General features: G+C 41.5%; 1 protein-coding gene across 1 annotated transcript in view; it reads right to left on the bottom strand.

Annotated features, from left to right (window-relative positions):
* Nucleotides 1-17,779, bottom strand: part of LOC145434831 (lutropin-choriogonadotropic hormone receptor-like) — a 509,016-nt gene that overhangs the window by 97,929 nt on the left and 393,308 nt on the right. The gene's annotated exons all lie outside the window — the stretch shown is intronic.

The following is a 17,779-nucleotide window of genomic DNA, read 5'->3' as shown; positions in this document are numbered from 1 at the left end:
GTCGGTTTATCACCCCATGAGAGCCCAAGACCTAAGTTTTTTCGGTGGGCCTGACGAAGTGCCGTTTTGTTCCTGCCAACGGGTATACGCCCGAAGATGTATGATTATTATTGAGGGGTCCTACCTTTTCAATCACACATCACTCAGCTCTACCGGTAAATCTGTTTACGTGAGAAGAGAGAGCATAAAAATTGATATCAATATACATGCAATTCCCGATTACCTATATTGACTAATTCAATAACTAATTATTGAAACTTTTCGCGCGTCTAGATGAGAGTAAATGGACAGGGGACATCCAATGTAGATGACTAGTATCAGCAAATAGCGGATAGCAGAATGGGGGTCTGGGGGCGAAGCCCCGCGTAAGTTTGGTTTATCATCCAATGGGGGGCCCAATACCAACATTTTTTTTTGGGGGGGGGGGGGGCTGACGAAGTGCTGTTACGTCCCCGGTAACGAATTAATTGTACCTATACGGGTACGCCCGAATATGTTTAATTGTTAATTAAGTGCCCTTTATTTTCCCATACAACAGATCACTCAGCGCTACTGGTAAATCTGATTTCGTGGGCTGCGAGGATAAAAAATTTATAGCGATTTATATATGTAACTACCACCTATTCATTCATTCATTACATAAAATTTTGGTACCCAGGGCGACCAGGCCACACAAACTTTGCTGACCATCGAAATCACGCTACGGGTTTCTTGTGGGCGAAGCACTCAGAAGTCTGGTTTATCACGCTATGGGGGCGCAAGGCAATCGTTTATAGGGGGTTGACGAAGTGCTGTTACGGCCCTCCCTCTTACTCATTGTCTTTATTACATTCCTTACAATATGAGGTTGGGGGGCGCTGGAGGGCAATAATTTTGGAAAGGGGGCGTTGGAGGAAAAAAGGTTAAGAACCACTGATCTAACACAATTGATCGTGACCCCCAAGACCCCCTGGCTACATCCATACAATTATGTACACGGCGCTATTTATAAGTAGCAGGAACTACCTATTCAAAATATCTGATCTCTCGCGGCTGTTTACTCGATAATCATTATAGACAGATATCGCAAGTTGAACACATGTCAACTCCATCCTTTCGAAAAATCACGTGACCGTCACACCCAGATGCCTTTTATGACTTTGTTATTGTCGACCCGTATGCAGCAGTAACTATAGGCAAAGTCGCTGTTGGTGTTGGTCTTTGTCGATTTTGACTGTGTTCCATATGGAAATGGGTGACAGGATTTAGTATGGTATATTTTGATGTTGTCAACTAAGACCGTGCCAAGTTTCAAAGTTAGTAGCGTAGTAATTTTGCTGTAAAATTCGAGTATATGATTGATCAGCGCGCACCGATATATTGCCGACTTCGATAACGGGATTACAAAGCTAAGCATTGAGTGACAATCCTGAAACGTGCTGTGAAGTTAGACGACACAACCAGGATGTACCATGCCAAACTCCGTCATCCATCTCGGCATGGAACCAAATTCCTATATACCAATATCTATTTTGCGAAAAACCCTTTATGCGGTAGCCGGTAGGCTCAATGCCACATCAACGCAGACCCTGGCTGATTGCCTATTTGCAGGCCTGTTTATTTTTGGATTTCTCCAAAAATAACAAAAATAGCTTAGTTTTGGATGTTTTCAAATTTTATTTTTGGAGAATCTCCAAAAATAAGAAATGAAGGTGTTTTTAGACCTAATACTACATAGAAAACTTCACCGGAAGTATGTTATTATCATGTATTCATGTTCATCGACATCATCAGTGATCTTGATCTAACTTTCTAATACTTTCGTCACAAAGTCTTTGGCCTGGAGAATGCCCTCCAAATAAAAATCAGTGGGTGACGCCGGGTAGAGACCTTTCTCCCAGTTGATTTTCGGGAAATCGGCTTCGACCGTCGCAGTTGTGGGAAACATCGAGCCATGTGGTTCCAAAGAACTGTCGCTCGTCAATAATGCGCTTGAAAGTGACGTCCATTTTGTATCGGACAGACATGGATTGGAATTGCTCTTCGATATTCTGTATCTACTCAGGTGTCCTCTTTGTTGGACAGCCCACCCCGGTGTTTGTCGATCAATTCACTGAGCTGCAAATAAAGTAGCTTACATATATGTATCACTCTTGTTTATATTATTAGAATCTAAAAGAGCGAGAAGTGTTTGTTCCGTCCTGCCTACGAGGTTGCACCACATGGTGTGGTAGACAGGGCAGAACCCTTTCATTCTCGGCCACTTCAATTTTCTTTATGCCGTTGATGAGCCCTGCTATAAGGCTCCTGGCTGCCTCGAACGTGGATTGCTTCTCTTCTTCGTCGATATTATCGAGAAGATCGAGGAATGCACACTCTGATCCTCCACGAAATTGCGTGACTCAGTGAACTTGATAGTCCAGCACCCTAGGACCATAGGACCTTCCTTGCCGCGGGTGTCATTGTCCCAGTCCTCAGCTGAGCACCGAGCTCGAAGGCGTCCGACCAGGCGAGGAAGCTCATCCTGATGCTCCACGATCAGATGGCCAAGTCCATGAATCTTTGTGACGGTGGTGCTCAGCTCTGTGGCCATACGCTCTAGGACGATTAGTTGGATCCACTACTGCAGCGGAGGTGCACAGGCCGGACTTTTATCGTTTATAACCCCGAGGAGTTTGGTACGGTGTCTAGTCAACCAAGTTGTCATTTTCTTAGTTGACAACCAACATGTGTCTACAAACTTGGGGCACATACTTTTCTTTTCCTGGATCAAGTCCTGTTGACGTTGGAGGTAGCCATGCAGTCCCATCATCGCGGGGACAAAGTTATTGTTGTAGAGGTGGCGGTATTCGGCCTGCGTCACAAGGTCCCGCCCGCACCACACTCGCACGATTTCATACCATGCCGCCTCTTTAACCCTTGTCGTGTCGCCTCTGATCCTCCCAGAGAGTGGAAGTGCCTACTTTTAGCGTTTCAGAGACCCCCTCCCGCATACACATGCTGTTTTTGTGTGTGTTTGTGAGTTTCCTGGTTGTTTCAATGGTATTTACACTGCTCTGACTCGTGCATTTCACTAAAAAACTTGTAAAAACATCATCCAAAAAAGCTTATTTTTGGATGTTTTCAAATCTTATTTTTGGAGAATCTCCAAAAATAAAACCCAATATCCAAAAATAACCAGGCCTGCCTATTTGTGATAGCTAGTCATTGGTTCATTTTAATGCGGATCTGGTACACCCCAGTAGGCCTACAGCCCATCTGAGTGGTACACCATTTTAAAATTATGTTACATCCTGGGGTGTACGATAGACCCGGTTGAAAAGCCCTGTAATATAGTATATATTCAGTAGAAATATATTGTATTTCGACTTGAATGTGGACATGCTCGAATGACTGTCGGATAGCCGGAGGGATACTGTTCCATAAATCAGGTCCGGTGTATATGATGGAGCGATGATCTTTTTTGTCAAGCATATGGTAGCTGGGCGACGTGGACGCGCGTGTGTGGTACTTATGCACTTCTGATACCGAGGCGAAGAAGTTATTGAAGCTATCGGGACAGTGGCCGCAGTGGAACTGATACATAAACTTGACAATTTCTAGTTTCCACATCTCTTTTATGGCGCGACCAGAAAGCGAACCCGGATACTGTTTCCTAACATTGATACTCGTGATTTGGGTGAAGAGATAGTGAGCCTGCAGAGTGTTCCGCTGCTACAATTTAAAACTTTTATACGCAAGGTTTCTCAAAGTAATCAGTAATGTCACAGAACACCTCCAGGGCTCTTCGACGTGCGGAGTTCCCAGCAGCCAATTTAACATGAGTATATGACGTCCAGCCAGATGGGCCATGACGTTTCTGCTACGGAATACGGCCGTATGCTATCTACGGAAATACGGTCGTGAATAGCAAGGAGGTTCAACACCCCTGGATTAGGCTTATAATACGGAATCAATGAGCTATGCGGTCAGCGTCAGGGGTGTACGAGTTTCGAGTAAATGTTAAAAGGGTGTACCACGACTAAACAGATTGATCAGCACTGTTATAGAGTATGGCTGGAGTGAAGACTTCCTTGGTCTCCCTTCGTTCACCGACAGAATGATCACTGTCGGATGAAGTTACCGAGATAAACATTGCGCTGTGCTTCTTTCTACAGCCTTCAAGGTTGTTCATTGTGAATTTGTTGCAGTTGCGGTCGATGACGTTAACACTGCTGAATATATAGGTCGTGGTGGCAGGCAGTTATGACAAGTGAATAATACTGCACAACTACTATTGCAATATAGCGGAATTTAATCAATATTCTAGGCCAGTGCTCTTCAACCTTTTTGGTCGTGGAACACCCTTTTAACGTGACACAGATTCCGCAGTAGGCCAAGCCTTATTCATTGGTGCTCACAGTTAATGTTCAACCATTGCAATTCACCGACATATTTCGATGACATATATAGCATATAGGGCCGCATCTAAGCGGAGCGTCGTCATAACGCATCTGGAGAACAATTACTCATGTTAAATTGGCTAATGGGAACTTCGCACCGCAGAGACCCGTTGCGGTGTTGTGTGCTGTGCCATCGCTGAGATATACCTTGCGTATAAACGTTTCTAATTGTAGAAGCAAAACACTCCGCAGGCGTACTACTGTGTACCAAATTCGCGAGTATAAATGTTAGGAACAGTTACTGGGATCCACTTTCCGGTCGCGCGAGGCGCGAAAATCTTTTCAATCTCGTTCATGAATTTCGTCGATAATACTACTAGTTTCACATAGATATTACTGTCAAATATTTATCCATTATCAGCTCATGCGATAGGATTAACCTGCAGAACTGATAGAGGGGATGTCTTTGAAAATTTTGGACACAAAATCAGTGATGATGCACATCCGGTTATTATTATTCAGCATATTCCGCGATGTAATTTCTTGGATTGTCGGTGTATAGTCAAAATCTACTGGAATCACCCAAACGTAACAGAAAAACCTTCATTCGTGAGACGCAGACGATTCTAGCTGGGTATTTATTTATTGGGCGAATTATTATCCTCTGCGGTTCGCATCAGATTGCAAGGACACCTTTATAATACAAACGAAAAATCCAAGTCACCCTGAATCGTGATAAGAATAAAGAAAACTTTAAAGTTGAATTAAAATATCACAAATATTTGGTAACCAATTCCTTGATTCAAATTGCACATTGACGGCCACTGCAATTTGATTTTGTTTACGGTCGCATAATTATTGTTTTACAGATGTGTGCGGCCGTTATGTCCAGAGGTTGGCCACCCCTGGATTAATCGAAAAGATGAGCAAGACGTATAGGAAATGCTAAATACTAATCGGGGCTCGATGTTAACGGACCACGATCTAATACAGTTATTCTCAAATCGTACCCCAAGGATCCCTGGCAGCGCCTACGCAATTATGTACAGTGCGCTATTTATAAGCATCCAGCACGAAGTATCGCGGCGGCTTACTCGAAAATCATTATAGACAGATATCGCAAGCGGAACAGATGCCAACTGAACCCCGCTCTACCACAAAAGGAACCGATAGAGAAGCATCTGCTTACGATATCACGCGAGGAATGTAATTTACAACTCGCGTACAGCTGATATGAACAACTTGTTTTGAAGCGTAAATCTGCCTGTATTTATTGGAATAGCTAGCTATCGGTCCATTTTAATGCGGCTCTGGTACATCCCAGTACACCCCATCCGAACGGTACACCCTTTTAAAGTGTTGGTATACTCTGGAGTGTACGATACACCCGGTTGAAGAGCCCTGTTCTATGCTACTACGATTTGAATTCGTTAATCGGTATATCTGTGTGTGTAAACAAGGCATAATGACGAGTCAGTAGTGTCACCCAGGGAAACAGGAATGAGTAACGATTGTAAGATTTTGTTTTTCCTATCCCTCAACGTTTTCTGAGCTATTGTATCATCAGATGGTGCGTTTTCATTACTCTATCCGTTTTAAATATAACTCCGACCACTCGTGTTGTGTCATACTCCAGAAATAATAATACTCTATTAATTTATAGAGCGAAGAATATAACACTATATCATTTCTACACTGGGACGCTGTACACACGAGGCAATAAAATATAAAAGTAAACGATATGTACAAAAGCCGTGGTGCAGAATGAACATTACTCCAGTTAGAAAGGATTTGACTTTAAGCTTGAAAGCACATACGCTTGTTTTGCTTTTATCTTTTTAGTCCCATAACTTATGAGTCGAAAAGTCCCAGCCGTCTGGTCCATTATGTTCAACAGATGTTTTCTTTTTATACATCAAATGTGCACGTCTAGGTATTTCAATCTAGCACGTTCTTGGGTGCGTCGGCGTTTCTGTAATCCTTTTATGCTTTGACTCTAATTCGTCTCGGTGGAAAGCCGAAAGTTGTTTAGTGTTAACGGGTCAAATCCGAAAAGTCCGCCTTAACAGTTGGATATTTAGTATATGCCTCTCTGTCACCACACATACGAATAGCAAACGGCACATCACAACTAAAACAAAAGAATCATAGAAAACCGCAGGCTCACCCACGGCGGTTCACCCAACTGACTTAGTTGCTGATGAGTGATTGAGTGTATCCGACCATTCTATTTTACAACTCAATTATTCACGATAGAGTCCTTTCCATCCGTAATATTATGTATCGGCTCAATAAAGAAGCTTCACACCGAGAATCGAAAGTATGGGTAATCTTTAGAGATAATAATTGGCACCCTTAAACTGGCCTAGGCCATTATCAGGCCAATGCCCATGTTATCTTTGGAATTTCGGGAACCAAATGCCAAAACTGCCAAAAAATAAAAATTTCAAAATGCCAAAAATAGGGCATTTTGAAAATATAGATTTTTTGGAAGTCTTTAATAGAAATGTCAACAAGTATTGGAATGAGTCTGCATGAAACGAAAAAACAAGTGCGTAACGCTAAAGTCCTGAATTGAGGTGCGTGAACCGGTCTACCGTCCTAGGGATATATGTAGTGCGAATGAAATGCTTAGGCTTGAGGCCAAAAAGCTGAGTACTGAAATCTGGATTTACGATATACTGTGGATTGATCAATCCGGGTAGTAAATGAAATCCAGCAATTGGGGATGTGGCTCAATGACCGGGCATTTCCCTGTTGTGTGCGACCCATGCTACATTTAGGCGACTGCGTAAATTTCATTCCATTTACTTTCAACTTCTTAATGAAATGTCAGCATATGGTGCATTCACTGACAGACTATGTCCCGTTGGACAATAGGAATGTATTTGTATCAATAAACAAATGAACATACACACTTACAAAATGCAAAATGCATCAGTCGCCAAGAGGTATCCCCCATCAATGTGTCATTTACTGTTTATTTTTGTTTGCCCGTTGGATATTCTTGACAGATGACAGATTGTCCTTTCAGGTAGGTCGCTTGCACCTTTGTCGGGTGTCCACGGCAGGCGTGTGACCCACTTGGTCACGTCGGACATCCATTTCTGGGAGGGGCTTTGTTGGTCCTCTTTTCTTTTTATTATTATATTCTTGCTGGATGCAGAGTGATGGCCTTCCCCTTTTGTCCCCAGTCACCGAAAGCAAGCAGATCCTTTTGCTTTCGTTGCGGAACTTGCAGGGATTCATAGTCTCGCCTGTACAGTAGCCAACTGTTGACGACAGCAAGATCAACCAAATGGAAGAACAACCGCATGTAGTATTTCTTGGAGCGTATATCTTTTCTGTAATAAGCCAAATAGGCATCCATAAGATCCACCCCACCCATTAAGTAATTGTACTGTTTGACAATAAATGGGTAGTCGACCTGTATGCGTTGCTTTGTCTTCCGATCCCATCTTTGAATTTTACCAACAGGATTTGCTTTTGGAGAGGTACTGGCCAATATCACACTACGATTGCCATACCACTTTACTGCCCGACTAGTAACACCGTCCAAAGAAACTTCCTTTTCCTCAAATGTCCCTCTCCCTTTTTTCCTGAATTCAGCGTCAGTACTGAATTGACATCCAGCCAGTCTATTTGATCGCACAGTGCCTACTGCAAAAATTTCATCTTTTGCAAGCTGAACCATGAGCTTGAGAGATGTAAACCAGTTGTCAAAGTAGATCAAACGACTTTGATTCTTTGTTATTAATTGAGCCAATTGAAGAACAATGATGAAGCTGGCACCCAAATCTTCATATCCAGCCACAGGATCAATCCGTCCGGTATATATTTCAAAATTGTGTACTATACCTTTTGTGTCACACAGGACATAAATTTTGTATCCCCATTTGTGTGGCTTTTTGGCAGGTATTGTTTCAGGCATGATTGGCCTTTGAAAGGAACCATTTGCTCGTCCACACATAGCTTCTGGTTCATCGGCAGTCATTGAAATTTGGGAAGAATATGATCAATTACCGGACGAACTTTGAATAATTTGACTCTTGCTGGATCATCTGTAGACGGAATATTAGCGTTATCATTAAAATGCAAGAAAGACTTGATTTGCTTCCATCGATCTCGAGACATGATGTCAGCAACTTTATCATATCTAGTATCATTGGCCCAGTACATATAGGATCTTGGCATTTTCACGATAGACATATGCATGCAACACCCCAAAGATTTTTCCAAATCATCTCTGGTCATCTGTATCGTCTTCGTTGGATTAATTTGGACAGCAAATAAATTGCTCTCATAAACAATCATGTCCAGCAATTCAGCTCCAAAAAATATTCGAGATATGTGTGCGGAGAAGAAATGGAGTCTCTGTCAGGCAATGCTGTCTTCCGTATAGGAACATAGCTGTCAGATATGTTTTCACCTTGAATAGTTTTCCATATGGGGTTTCTTCTCGGGTCATGAGGTGTTCTTGTCATATGACCTGGTGTTTTTCCTTTCTTTATTGCTGAAGAAACGATTGAGGAATCTTCATCAGATTCATCAGGTGAAAAGGATTCATCCGATTCAATTTCTCGCATGGAAGCAGCAGGTGTTACAGTAGGACGTTCTTCGTCGTCAGAATCACTGCCGCCATCTTCACTGCCTTCCCAGTTCACCGTCACTTGATGAGTGATTTTTATTCCATAAAAACATCTCGTGTCCATTTCTGCAACAGCAACTATTGATTGTAATTATTGTAAATATTTGTAATCATTTTTAGTACCATCCGGGTAGTTAGTTTACATATTCATAGTCTTTATGTAAAGTATCAAGGCACTTTCTTGACTCATGAAGTTGATGAATCTATTTCCTACTTTCCTCAGATAAATAACTGATCAATATCGAAGTGTTTTAGTTATGGAAATGTTGTTAGAGTTTACCATCAAAAGGCTAATGATGCAAATTCACGACACTCCCCATTTTTAACATTGCAGAGCGTACTAACACATTAGTGATCCAAAATACTTCTGCCTATTTCATTTATGTTCTAAAGAATCCTATGCGTATTTTTGTAACCGAATATACTTACCAAATCCTTCGACCCTGCAGCATCCAAACACGTGCGTCCACTGACTTCACTCAGACAAGCAACAGCAATAAACAACATCCGGGACTTTCCCCTATCACTCCAAACACTAAATTTTAAAAGGCGCTAAAGGGAAGTTCCGAATGTGTACTATCTGCGACGGTCGTCGTGGCCGTCTCAAGCATCCCCGAAGTCGGTATAAAATGCTGGAATTCGGTATGTACCGAATTTGTTACGCTAGTCCACAAAGGGTTAAATATTGAAGCCACTCGTGATTTTTAACCATTGGTTAGTGAGTGAAGGGCTGTGATTCAAACGCGTCAGCAACGATTTTGAATTGTGATCATAAGTAAAATTTTCATCTGTGTGAATACAGGTAATTATGCACTCATATCGAATCGACTATTCGGATTTGATATTGCAGAAGCGGTCGATCGGTTTTGTATTTGACGAATTGACTCTCCATTCTCCAACACCGTTGGCAGTTTGGTTTTACGCTTGCTGTTTGAAGTCACTAAGTGGAACTGCACGTATTGTGGCTTTCATTTGATATGTTTGTTTGTTTTTGGGGTATTCATGGTGTTTGTCGACTACTATGGTCGTTTACACAAGGCCGATATTCTTCTTATTTTCCGTAACTGCCGATGTATAGCACGGCCCACCTCTAGGCTTTTTGTAAGACACCGCTGACGCGGATGAGGTGGCGAGGAGGAGCCTAGGTAAACCCCCAACACTTAGGTGTCGGAATTCGGAAGTCGACCTCGGTCGGACTCGAACCCGCACCCATTGGTGTTGCAGCCGCGGATTGTACCACTGCGCTATCTCGCCACTTCATTTGATATGAAAGATTTAACTATACAGTGTTTTACATCGTTAATTCGAGTATACAAATACGAATTCCTGGCAATGCCTAAACTGCCGAAAATAAAATCTGAAAAAATGCCACAACTAAGCTGTTTTTGGTATTGTAGAAATAAAAAGCATTTGAAATATGAAGTTGAAGTAGAGTTTTGGATGGTTTGCTTTGTCTTATTAATTGTGCACGTAGCGACGCTTTGTCTTCATTGTGCTGGTCACTGACATTACGCTGCAGCTGCACATCGCGACTCACTCCTTTCCATATATAGTATATACCATGGGTTCTCCACTTCCCATGTATAACGGGCAGCATTTTACCAGCAAAGACACCGCGGGCCGCAGAACATTGTTACCGTGTATTTTTGGCTACTGTAAAATTTAGGCTACTGTAGCCTATTTAACAGTCGTATACGGGTGTTTAGTATACCTTTTTGCATTCTAAAGCAATAATGGACAGCGTTCGTATGTTTGCAGTTGCTGTTTTTTTGTGTGAGAATATGCATCTCCCATAGCGGCGCACTATGGTAACTTTTTCGTTACAGAGGCCATTATCACTTTGAGCTCTCAGCTCTCAGTGATAAGAGAAGAAGTCTAGCGTTTCGGGGTCAGCAATAGTTACAGAAGTCAGCTTTGTCAAATTGATGTTTTTTGCTCGTCCCTCGCCACTTTACCACACCAGCAATTCATCTGCAAATATGTCCACTCTGATAAAATGCACCCAGACAATTGCTATGCAACGTCTGTGAAGTCGGTGGATTCGTCCAATGCTAGGCTAAGGTGGTCTACGCGACAACGTGCGATAAAAGCTCGACTGGCATTGCTGTTACTCTTCTGGTCGCGGACGGACAACTGTATAGCTTCGAAATCTGTCATGTGATGGTGTCCTTGCTCCAAAGTTCTGGAAACAGCGAATATTCTCACAGTATGTTAAAGTTTTATTGAAATTACACCTTCTCTAGCAGATTTCTTGGGTTTCGCGCAATTCCAATCCGTCCGTAACGTCGTCAGTAATTTTAACAATGCCTCGAAATATGGATGCTGGGCTTCACACCTAGCTAGCAACGTTTTTCAAGATCAGGCGATATGAATCACTCCGGAAGAAACTTTCGTTGCATCATTTCAAGCTTCTACGCTTCGTTACGACAATTGTTCTTCGAGAAATATGACAAATCGGTTTTCCATTTATATCTGAGAAAGCAAATTCATTGTTCCACGCGCAGTGTTACAAACACAGCTTTCGCCGTTTAATTTCCCGTTCCTTTTTCTTGTTTCTGTTCAAACCATTCGTGGTTAGTGAATCACTCTTTTAAAGTGTACTACGCAACGGGATTCTCTTAAACCAGAGTCCAGAGGAATGCCGATTTAAAAAGAAAACAATCGAAACCCAAGCAGATATCAAGAAACCAGAACACATCAAAGAATAAGTATTCAAACGACACAGAGAGCAGGGACGGTACGATAAGGGAGCTAAATAACGAAATCAATATGCAACAATACTGTGCCAGTAGTAAATGCGTTCATAATGAAAGATGTCGCGGGCCGCGAGATAATCGTATGCGGGCCGCGGTTGAGAACCCCTGGTATATACGATCGTCCTCGTGTGGCGAGATAGCGCAGTGGAATAATCCGTGGCTGCAAAACCAATGGGTGCGGGTTCCAGTCCGACCGAGGTCGACTTCAGAATTCCGATACGTAAGTGTTCCGTAGTTGGTGTCTTACAAAAAGGTAGAGGTGGGCCGTGCTACAAGTCGGCAGTTACGGAAAATAATGAACATAGTGTTAATAACCGTAGTAGTCGATACACCATGGAAACCACAAACGAACAAACATACGATTGTCCTTGTTGTGAGCTCAACCTCACCAACCTCAGTAAATGAGCATCACATGTGCCTTACCTCTCCTTTCGCGCTTTATTTTCAAACAATAAATATGCAAATTGCGTGATTTTGGATGGAAAAAGTTCAAAATCTAGTCATTCATAAACATCGGTAGAAAATACCAATATTCGTTAAAAGTTTTACAATTTTCGATCTCTAATCCTGACGACAGCGACGGCGGGGGAGATAGCGTAGTGGTGAGCGTCGGCACCATTCAAGCCGGCGACACGGGTTCCATTACCACCGTCAGAGGTTATTCTGGGCTCCTCGTTCCCCGTGTCGTTGTTTTAACGGCGTTCGGCCTCGCCCTATCTGTTCATTACATCTCATTGTGTGTCTAGTATATCTCATTGTACATTCATTGTGTGTGTGTCTTGAGCCAGATGCAAATATAATCTGTCGTATGATTGATTGACAGGTGAAGCACTTCCTTCCCTACCTGCGTCCTCTCACCCCACGTGACTTACGTATCAACACACAGTAGACATGTACTGATGTGGTGACCATCTTTAACTCCCCCTACGCACGTGATCATGATCATATTCATGGGTCCTCAAACTAAAAAGGTTCATTAAGACGAGCCAACAATCTCGTATAACTGACGAAAGTGGATTCACACTTTACTGTAGCCTACATCTGTTGTAGTTCGTAGTTGTAAGTCGGTTTCGAAAAATAGCATATGGTTCTCACTGTAATACAATGAAAAGGTGGAACTTGCAGAAGATCTATGTAACTCAAGTTTCGCATGCTCAAAGAATGCAACCGGTATGAGTAGTACAAGTTTTTACAGAGAAAATGTGACGCCCTCTACGGATCCCATGCAGTGAGTCCGAATTAGGACTGTGATGACGTCACAAACGTTCAATTTTGACGTAACAGGGGATTGCGATGTATGGCTCTTTGGGGTTAAAACGGGAAATGTAGGGCTAATATGCCTCTTCGGACGAAAAAGGTTGCCGAGTCCTGATATATGGCAAACTGAATAAAATGAAGGACCAAATTATCAACGCCGCAATCTCAGATTAATCTCGCACAACATACTGAAGGTTAAAAAACACGTGATACACCACAGGTTGAAACAAACTATGAAATAAAGATCAGGACGATATGATATTTTAAATCTGTAGCGTGATTTGTACAGCTTATTAAGATTTGGATCTACCGTTAATGATATGATTCAAATTCACACACAGCAAGAGTATATAACGGCGGATCTGTTCAAAATCAGACAGCGAGTAGTTAGAATAAAAAGCGAATACTCCAGTATCAAAACTCCAACCCACCAGAGAAACCAAAAATTTTTCACAATTTGCCTCTGTTAATCACTGCGCATTTATAGTGCTAGCTACCAAACTCCCTAAATAATCCAAACACCAGCACGGTAAACAACAGAAATGCACCGCGCAAAATATGCATAATATATACAACAGTTTATCACGTTCAGGACTCAACTATTATGAAAATAATTCTTTTCATCAGTACGCATCGAGTACATCTGATAGTCTCTTCCAGTATTCCTAGAGTGACTCTTCTGATTACGTCAATATGTCTTGTTCACAAACATGGCCCGAATAAACCAAGTTGATAACGTAATGGAACTTTCATTCATTCTCGGGAATATTGAAATAAGAGCTTTACTGTAGTATTTACTTGTCATACCTGCGTGCCACCACGGCCTAAATAGTGAGCAATGCAAACTACGTCAACCGCAACTTCAATAAATGCACAATAAACATCCTTGAAGGTTGTAAAGCAGGGGTGGGCAATCTTTTCAGATCGCGGGCTACATTCAACATTTGAATCCATTCGCGGGCCGCACTATATAAAATTGGGATACGAAGCCAAAATTCAATATTTTTATTTGATTATATAGTCACCGACGGCATGGAAATAACATATACCCAGCAAACACAAAACGGTAAAAGGATCATCCGGGATCATCTCCATTAGTTTCCGATTTTCTAAGTGTCGGGGGTATGTCTGAAATACGTGGAAAGGATGGCCTTTGGGTTACATTCAATCAGAATAAATGTAGCTTCGAATTTTGCAAATTTAGTAGTTCTAGTTCTAGTCGTAGTTGCGGATTTTGAAAATTGAGTAGTTCTGGTTCTAGTTCTAGTTGTGGTTTTTGAAAATCCAGTAGTTTGTACAATCCTGCCCATAAAGGATTAACGGGCATGCCAAAAAAAGAAACGCGAAAACTGAAATTCAAAGAAGGTTTGGACTTAAGAGCACAGAAAGTATTTTTATACTGGAGTCAGAGGTAAACCCGTCCTCACGCATCACGCAGATATTAAGGATTTTAAGTAAAATCGGTCTCATGACAAAAACACGAAACACTCGGTCAAGTGAGGGCAAAGTTCTGAAAAATGTAAGCCTCGCTCAACATCAAGGCTATTTAAGCGGCACAGTGCACACTGCTCGGAAGGCAGTAACCAAGAAAATAAGCTTTGTACCATTGCATATACATTTCAGTGCTGTTAGTCTCGAACTGGGGGCGTCAAAGCATCAGAAAGGGGTGCAAAGCCGAAATTTACTTTCATATTTCAGAACTCTCTCATCAACAGCCATAAGCTTCCAGATCATCAAACTATCCGTTGGGATTGGTAGCATTCTGGTTGCACTTTTTTAATATTTTGTGATATCCTGATGAGGAGGAGGGGCGCAAGAATTTTCACTATCATACAGGTAGGCGTGCCTAAAAAAGTTTGAGAACCTTTGTTTTGGAGTCCTAATATAATAATGTGGATAGTGATTTAAAGACAGTTAATAATTCATCATGTTTAACATGGTTTTGAATTGGAATCGTGGTGGAAAATAGATAGTATTTCAATTAAACATCACTTTGTCATTACCTTACATCAACACATTCACTTAGCAGCATTTATTAACAATGTAATTTAGAAATCGAATTAAAATACGCTCGAGAATATAGCAAATTTTTTTGCCTCGACCTGCCTACTTATTTTTTACTTCTCATTTGGCCCGCGGAGGAAAATAATTGCCCACCCCTGCGTAATATCATGTAATATACGATTATGTATATGGGCTTGATAATCAGGCATTCTAGTAAAAAGCCAGGGTATGGAGATAACAATTTCAATTCATTTAACTGTTGCGACCCGCGCCCTTTTAAAAGATTTGAATCCGGCACGAAATGCAAGTTCAGTTTGACAGTTCTGGCTTAAAGCTTACGTTGTCGTCCTAGTAGGATGTTTCTCCAATAGCAATGTATCGCTTCTCTAAATAGACTACTCAATTCTCAGATTGCTCAGGGCTCAGGTCTCACCTTTACCAATCCTATTGTAAGACTTGAATCCAACACATATATTTTATACGTATATATTTCTCGTATGCTGCGTAAGCGGACGCTACTGACTGATCCACAAGTACTGCGATATGTTGTTGAATATGTTAGATCGACGCGACAAATATTGTAAAACTTTTTTATGGGCACATGTGTACCTATATCACCCTTATATATTATGAACATTCTGTAGCGTTTAACTTGTTTCTGTCCGTGGCGCAAAAACCTTTAGTTGTGATAAGCGCCACTCATGCCAATGTTTTTATCTATAATAATAATAATAATAATATTTGGTATTTGGTTGTATTAAGGTTTAATTAATAATTAATTAATTACTTGACATTAACCTAACTTCTGAACTGACGCATCACTGCTGTGGATGCCTGCGAAACGATCTGGATATATCGCACCTGGACATACCCGCCGTGGGACCAAGCGGATGACCGCAGAGGACTCGTCAACTCCGACCACACAGGAACACCAAAGAGAAGATATTTCTCAACATGGCGCCTGTGCAACACCGAACTGTGGCTCACAAAACAGCTCTGCTGCAAAAGAAAAAAAGAAGAGACACAGATGGAGTAAAGAAGAGTATAAAGAAATAATGAGATGTTACTTCTTAGCCAAATTTGAAAACTCGGCAGGAGTAACCAAAGGAACTTTTCAGAAATGGAAAGAGAGAACTAACAACTCTCCAACCATGACTGCCAATACCCTGGCAACAATGAGACGTTGTGTAATAAAAAATAAAAAATTATCTCAACAAGAACTCGCAGAAATCGAGGGAGAAATGTGTAACAAAAACATAGAAAACTCTGAGGCAATGGAACTGCAATTCGGCCAAGATGACCTGAACCCACAACAATCACTTGATGACCCGAACATCGCAGAAGTAGAATTACAAAATACCACCGGGCACCCGAATGAATCAACAACACCTAACGATGGCGACATAGACACGGAATTAGAATTGGAGATCAAAAATCAAATCATCGACCGAATGAAATCCACATTGAATGTAAATGACAGAGTGGAGTTACAAGACCTACAAATTACAAAGAAACTGAAAACTGATATTGCAGTAGCGAACAAAATTTTGACAGAAACCATACTACCTGCAACTCTAAATGAAAAACAAGGAGAAAGACCACAATGTCCCTTGACAACAATCAACAACCTCATTTACAGTACTGCGGCAGTTATCTCAGAAAGGCACTGCAAAATACCAAGAACTGTCAACAAAAAAAGGGGAAGGCATACGCCAGCTTGGCAACGCAGAATTGAAAACAAAATCGCAAAATTAAGGTGTGACGTTGCGATACTCTCAGAACTAAATGAAGGTAATGTTTCCCGCAAAGTAAAAAATAAAGTAAAAAGAATAGAACTGGAGCACCAAACCAAACTGCAGTCAACAGAAAGAGTGACAATGTTGCAAGGATAATTGAAAATGAGAATATGCGCCAAAGCACAACGATTGAAACGATATACAAAACGAGAAACACATTATCGCCAAAATTTGTTATTTGCTCGCAAACCTGGACAATTTTTTCGAGTGATGAAACAAAAGTCAAATCAAAAAATTACCAGCAGCAAAATACCAGCAACTGCAGATGTGGAATCATTTTGGAAGAAAATATGGGAAACCAAAAAATTGCACAACTCAAATGCAAATTGGATACAAGACCTCCACACTGACCATCTACAAACACCAGAACAACAATGGTCAGAAATCACAAAACAAGAAATCAAGGAGGCCCTAAAAATTTCACTGAACTGGAAAGCAGCTGGTCCTGACCAGATCAAAAACTATTGGCTAAAAAAACTAACTGCAACACATAGTTACCTAGCGGTGACCTACAATCAGCTTTTATCCTCAACCAGCTCGAACGAGATCCCAGCCTGGTTCACACAAGGGATTACCTATCTTATTCCAAAAAATGAAAACACCAGGGACCCCAAGAACTACAGGCCAATAACATGCCTGACAACCATGTACAAAACACTGACCAAAATCTTGGCAAAACGAAGCAACAAACACCTAGAAAATCTTCTACCGCCTGAGCAGAAAGGTTGCAAGGAAGGCGCCCTTGGCTGTAAGGACCACCTGCTCCTTGACAAAACCATTCTTGAAACCTGCAAGAGGAGACACACTAACCTCAGCATGGCATGGATAGATTACAAAAAAGCTTTCGATTCAGTCCCTCACACGTGGATACTGAAAACAATGCGTATGTACAAAATGAATCCGATCATCATCAGATTTATTGAAAATTCAATGAAAAATTGGCATACAAAACTGTTG

This window comes from Botryllus schlosseri, chromosome 3, assembly GCF_051294905.1.
Source record: "Botryllus schlosseri isolate E-star chromosome 3, Bs_hap1, whole genome shotgun sequence".
NCBI lineage: Eukaryota > Metazoa > Chordata > Ascidiacea > Stolidobranchia > Styelidae > Botryllus > Botryllus schlosseri.
The sequence above is the reverse complement of the archived record's forward strand: the minus strand, read 5'-3'. Positions and strand labels throughout refer to the sequence as shown.